We start from the raw sequence: 6,847 nt of genomic DNA, 5'->3' as shown, positions 1-6,847 counted from the left end.
GGTACAAGTCATAAGCCAGGAATAAAATAAGAGAGGGCAATTCAGATCCTAAATATGGGTGAGCATTAAGAAATCAGACAGAGGAAGAGATGTGGGGAGATAAGGGACACCTGGATAATTCATAACCACCATTATTTTGTCTCTAATATTTTATTAATATTTAAAAGCAAAGAAGTTGAAAGAATTTCACAGTGAACACCTATATACCAAACACCTATATTCTACAGTTTATATTGTATTATCACACACTTCATCTCTTGATCCCTCTATCCATTTATCATCTTTATTATTTTGATGCATGTCAAAATAAGTTACAGATGATGATACACTTCTCCCTAAATACTTCAGCATACCTATCATGAACTAGAGTTCAGCATTGGTTTAGGGTACATTTTTTTTTTAATTAAAGTTACATAAAAATGAGATGCATATATCTTCATTAAACCACCAATGAGAAATGAAAAATTAATACACATGTAACCTGGACCTCTTTCAAGATATAGAACGTTACCAAAACTTCAGAAAGTTCCTCATGCCCCTTTCCATTCAATTCCTCCTCTTATCCCTGCCTCAGGCAGGCAGCTGATGTGTTTTGTTTGTATTTTTATCATAGATTATCTTTGCCTATTCTAGAACTTTATGTAAACAGAATCATGAAGTTTATACTCTTTTGTGTTAGGATTCATCATTCAGCATAATATTTTAAAGTTTCATCCATGCTGTTGTGTGTATCAGTAATTCATTCCTTTTTTTTTTTAGATTCTTTATTTATTTTTTTTAATTTTTATTTTTATTGGAGGTTAATTATTTTACAATATTATATTGGTTGGTTTTGCCATACGTTGACATGAATCCTGATTCAATTCATTCCTTTTTATGCTGAGTAATATTCCATTGTATGACTATACCACAGTTTTTCACCTACTACTGGACCCATGAGTTATTTCCAGTTTGGAGGTATTATTAATAAAGCTGCTATGACCATTCATATACAGGTTTTGTGTGGACTAATGATTTCATTTCTCCTGTGAAAATACTGAGGAGTAGAATTTTTTCAGTATTATGGTTGCTGTACATTTAGTTTTATAAATAACTGCAAGATACTTTTCCAAAGTGGTTCTACCATTTTACACTCCCACCAAAAATGTATGCAAATTCCAGTGGCTCCAAATTCTTGACATCTTTTGGTGTTGTCAGTCTATTTAATTTTAGCCATTCTTGTGGATATGTAGTGGTATTGTGATTTTATTTTTTCATTGTGATTTTAGTAAATTATTTCCTAATGACTAATGATGTTGACTACATATTCATGTGTTTATTGGCCATTTGCATATCTTATTTTGTGAATATTCTGTTCAAATATTTTGCCCATTTTATTAGATTATTCATCTTTATATATCCCAGATATCAGTCCTTTATCAGATATATTGTAAATATTTTCTCCTAGTATGTGGCTTATGGGCTTCCTTGGTGGCCCGGTGGTAAAGAATCCATTTGCAATGCAGCAGCCGCAGAAGACATGGGTTCATTCCCTGGGTTGGGAAGATCCCCTGGAGAAGGAAATGGTAACCCACTCCAGTATTCTCGCCTGGAGAATCCCATGGACAGAGGAGCTTGACAGGCTATGGTCCACAGAGTTGCAAACTGTCGGACACGACTGAAGCAACTTAACATGCACACACACATACAGCTTATATGTATTTTCTTAATAGTGTCTTTTTGTAAAAAAAAATGTTTTTAATTTTTATGAAGTTTCATTTATAAATTTTTAAACTGTATGATTATTGCTCTCTGTGTCCTATCTAAAAAACTGTTGCATACCCCCAGGTCATAGAGGTACACTTCTGTGCTTTCTTCTAAAAGATTTATGGATTAAGTTTTTACATTAAGTATATGTACCTACTCATATAAATTTTTGAGTATGACTTGAGATAGGGATGAAGGTCTACGTTTTTTCTGTTTGGCTATCTAGTTTTCCTTAACTTTTCATTGTCTACTTAGAGTTAATCTTTTGTCATTTCACTTAAAATATAGAACCATTTTAGCTATTTAAGCCAATTTACCTCAGTTCCCATCTGTGCGCTCTAGTTGTTAGATACATTACACCTCCATACATTTAAAATATTTTTTAATTGAAATATAGTTTATTTTCAATGTTGTGCCAATCCCTGCTGTACAGCAAAGTAACTTTACACATATAGACATTCTCTTTATCTCCATGCATTTTGCATCCAACACAATATAGTCTTTGCTTTAAACAGTTATATGTTTTTAAGAAACTAAGAGGGAAATAGTTTTCATATTTACTAGATATTTACCATTTCTGAAATTCTTCATTCCTTCCTGAAGATTCCAGTTTTTGTATGGTATCATTTCCCTCAATCTGAAGAACTCCTTTTATCAATTCTTGTAGCACAAATTTGCTGTACACAAAATCTCTTAGTTTTCTTCTGTGTAAAACTATTTTCATTTTACTTTCATTCTTGATGGATAATTTCTCTGGATATATAATTCTAAGTTAAGAATTTTTTCCCTTTTAACACTTTAAAGATATTATTCAACTGTCTTCTGCACTCCATTTTTTCCTGCTAATTCCAACATATAGATCATTTCTAGATTATTGAATCACTAGTCCCCTATACAATGCATCATTTTCTTTGTCTGTTTTCAAGATTTTTTTCTTTATCTTTGATCAATCAGTTTGATTATGATTTTCCTAGGAATGGCTTTCTTTGTATATATCCTTCTTGGGTTTACGGAAATTCCTGAATCTGTAAATGTATATCCTTCACTAAACATGAGATATTTTCAGCCCTTATTTCTTCAAAGAAGCTTTTCCCCCACTTCACTCTCCCTCTCCTTTCCTTCTGAAACTCAAGTTGCACAAAAGTTAGACCTTTTGATATTGCCTCACTGACCCCTGAGGTTATGTATTAGTTTATTGGATTTTTTTCCATTTTTTTCTTTTTTCTTCAGACTGGATGATTTCTATGGGTCAATCTTCAAGTTCACTGATTCTTTCCTTTATCACCTACACTCTACTCTTAAGTTCCTTTACTATTTTAAAAAATGTTTTTGATATTGTATTTTTTAGTTTAAACAATTGAGTTTATAGTTTCTATTTCTCTGTTGAAATTCCCAATCTTGGCATTCATTTTAGGCATGTTTTTCTTCACTGAGCATAGTTATAATAGCTGCTTAAAAATCCTTGCTTACGAATTTGACATGAGTCATTTCAGATTTGGTCTTCACTGAAGGTTTTTTCTCAAGAGAATGGGTCATATTTTCCTGATAACTGCATTTATCACATAGCTTCAGATTGTAACTTGGGGCATGAATGTTAGATTGTGGGAATTCTGTTTAGTGTTATATTTCCTTGAAGAATATTAATGTTTTTGTTCTAACAGGCAATTTTATTGGCTGGACTTCAACAACAAACTCTGACTCCTGAGTGGCAGTTTAATATCTGATCCATTCTTTATCTGGAGCTGAACTTCTTGGAGTCCACGCTGTACCTCTAAACTTCAAAAGTCAACAGAAGAATTTATAAGCAGAATTTGCACCTTCTCTTTTCAACTTTCCTTTCTGAGAATTGTCCTGCACTTTTGAGCAGCTATGGTTGCCCCAAACTCTACCTTGTGGTTCCTTAATTCTTAAAACCTTCTAGTTTTGTATCAGAGTATTAGCTGGCTTATTATGGCAAGAATGAGGGCCTGCCCTCAGCCAGAAATTGTAAAAAAGGAAACATCCTTTGTCATTTTCTTTGACTAAGTATTGACCCACCAGAATCTGCTTACTTCCTGTTGCATTTTACTTGCTTGATGAAGTTGTTTTTCAAATTTTGTCCACAGTTTATATTTTTATCTTCAGGAGGGTTGGTCCAATAGGCATTTAGTTGGTCATTACCAGAAGTAGAACCTATTAGTTTCTCCAAAAACTATTTTAAATTACAGATATAATACATGGCTACAGTCATTATTCTCCTTATTAACATTTCAAATCATAAGACAGAATAAATGATGTCCCTCTTGGCCTATCTCATCTCAGTTCCACACTCCAAGATAACCACCATTACCAGTTTGATACTCATCCCTCCAAATCTTTCTCTGTGAAGTGAAATATATATGAATATATACTAATATACAAATTGGGGCTTTACTTGTGTAAATGATGTAAGTGGTATCATAGGAAAGTTAAAAGCATAAATTCTAGTGTCAACCTGCCTGAATTCAAATCCCCATTTTAGCACTTACCACTTCTGCACCATTAGAGAACTTCCTCAAATATTCTTTGCCTCCGTTTTACCATCTGTAAAGTAGGAGTAATGATACTGCCTACCTCATAGGCAGGGATGCAATGATGGTAATAATACTTGCTAGGGCAATAGGCCTAGGAAGACCTGGTCCCACTGTAGTCCTTATATCCCACTACATTCCCCATCTCTCATTCTGCTCTTATCACACTCAGCTTATTTAATAGTGCAAATCACCCCCTGACTTCAGCACTCCTGATAGTAATAAAGTACTTGGGACCATGTCTAATATACATGTACCCCTCAGTAAATGCTAGCAATTACTGTTATTCTGCAACTCACTTTTCCTCCTTAATTGTTCCCTGAATATTTTATGACTCCACTCCTCCCTCCAGCTATGGCTCTATTTTTCCCCTTTATAGAAAAACTCCTTGGAAAGGGTTGTCTCTACTCTCACAACCCCCATTTCCTTCCTTCCATTTGAATAACGGATTGACTCCCTCTATGATTTCTGTTCGTTTCCAAGGCAAACCATTCAATATTACAGTAATCCAGGCCTATGCCCCAACCAGTAATGCTGAAGAAGCCGAAGTTAATCGGTTCTATGAAGACCTACAAGACCTTTTAGAACTAACACCCAAAAAAGATGTCCTTTTCATTAGAGGGGACTGGAATGCAAAAGTAGGAAGTCAAGAAACACCTGGAGTAACAGGCAAATTTGGCCTTGGAGCACGGAATGAAGCAGGGCAAAGGCTAATAGAGTTTTGTCAAGAGAATGCACTGGTCATAGCAAACACCCTCTTCCAACAACACAAGAGAAGACTCTACACATGGACATCACCAGATGGTCAACACCAAAATCAGATTGATTATATTCTTTGCAACCAAAGATGGAGAAGCTGTATACAGTTAGCGAAAACAAGACCAGGAGCTGACTGTGGCTCAGATCATGAACCCCTTATTGCGAAATTCAGACTTAAATTGAAGAAAGTAGGGAAAACCACTAGACCATTCAGATATGACCTTAATCAAATCCCTTATGATTATACAGTGGAAGTGAGAAATAGATTTAAGGGACTAGATCTGATTGATAGAGTGCCTGATGAACTCTGGACGGAGGTTCATTACATTGTGCAGGAGACAGGGACCAAGACCATCCCCATGGAAAAGAAATGCAAAAGAGCGAAATGGCTGTCTAAGGAGGCCTTACAAATAGCTGTGAAAAGAAGAGAGGCAAAAAGCAAAGGAGAAAAGGAAAGATATAAGCATCTGAATGCAGAGTTCCAAAGAATAGCAAGGAGAGATAAGAAAGACTTCCTCAGTGATCAATGCAAAGAAATAGAGAAAAACAACAGAATAGGAAAAACAAGAGACCTCTTCAAGAAAATTAGAGATTCCAAGGGAACATTTCATGCAAAGATGGGCTCGATAAAGGACAGAAATGGTATGGACCTAACAGAAGCAGAAGATATTAAGAAGAGGTGGCAAGAATACACAGAAGAACTGTACAAAAAAGATCTTCATACCAAGATAGTCACGATAACGTGATCACTGACCTAGAGCCAGACATCTTGGAATGTGAAGTCAAGTGGGCCTTAGAAAGCATCACTACGAACAAAGCTAGTGGAGGTGATGGAATTCCAGTTGAGCTATTTCAAGTCTTGAAAGATGATGCTGTGAAAGTGCTGCACTCAATATGCCAGCAAATTTGGAAAACTCAGCAGTGGCCACAGGACTGGAAGAGGTCAGTCTTCATTCCAATCCCAAAGAAAGGCAATGCCAAAGAATGCTCAAACTACCGCACAATTGCACTCATCTCACACGCTAGTAAAATCATGCTCAAAATTCTCCAAGCCAGGCTTCAGCAGTATGTAAACCGTGAACTCCCATATGTTCAAGCAGGTTTTAGAAAAGGCAGAGGCACCAGAGATCAAATTGCCAACATCCGCTGGATCATGGAGAAAGCAAGAGAGTTTCAGAAAAAACATCTATTTCTGCCTTATTGACTATGCCAAAGCCTTTGACTGTGTGGATCACAATAAACTGTGGAACATTCTGAAAGAGATGGGAATCCCAGACCACCTGACCTGCCTCTTGAGAAACCTGTATGCAGGTCACGAAGCAACAGTTAGAACTGGACATGGAACAACAGACTGGTTCCAAATAGGAAAAGGAGTACGTCAAGGATGCATATTGTCACCTTGCTTATTTAACTTATATGCAGAGTACATCATGAGGAACGCTGGGCTGGAAGAAGCACAAGCTGGAATCAAGATTGCCAGGAGAAATATCAATAACCTCAGATATGCAGATGACACTAACCTTATGGCAGAAAGTGAAGAGGAACTCAAAAGCCTCTTGATGAAAGTGAAAGAGGAGAGTGAAAAGGTTGGCTTGAAGCTCAACATTCAGAAAACAAAGATCATGGCATCTGGTCCCATCACTTCATGGGAAATAGATGGAAAAACAGTGGAAATAGTGTCAGACTTTATTTTTGGGGGCTCCAAAATCACCGCAGATGCTGATTGCAGCCATGAAATTAAAAGACGCTTGCTCCTTGGAAGGAAAGTTATGACCAACCTTGATAGTATATTT

The sequence above is a fragment of the Moschus berezovskii genome, chromosome X (genome assembly GCF_049115385.1).
Source record: "Moschus berezovskii isolate FMDL1 chromosome X, NW_MosBer_1.0, whole genome shotgun sequence".
NCBI lineage: Eukaryota > Metazoa > Chordata > Mammalia > Artiodactyla > Moschidae > Moschus > Moschus berezovskii.
The sequence above is the reverse complement of the archived record's forward strand: the minus strand, read 5'-3'. Positions refer to the sequence as shown.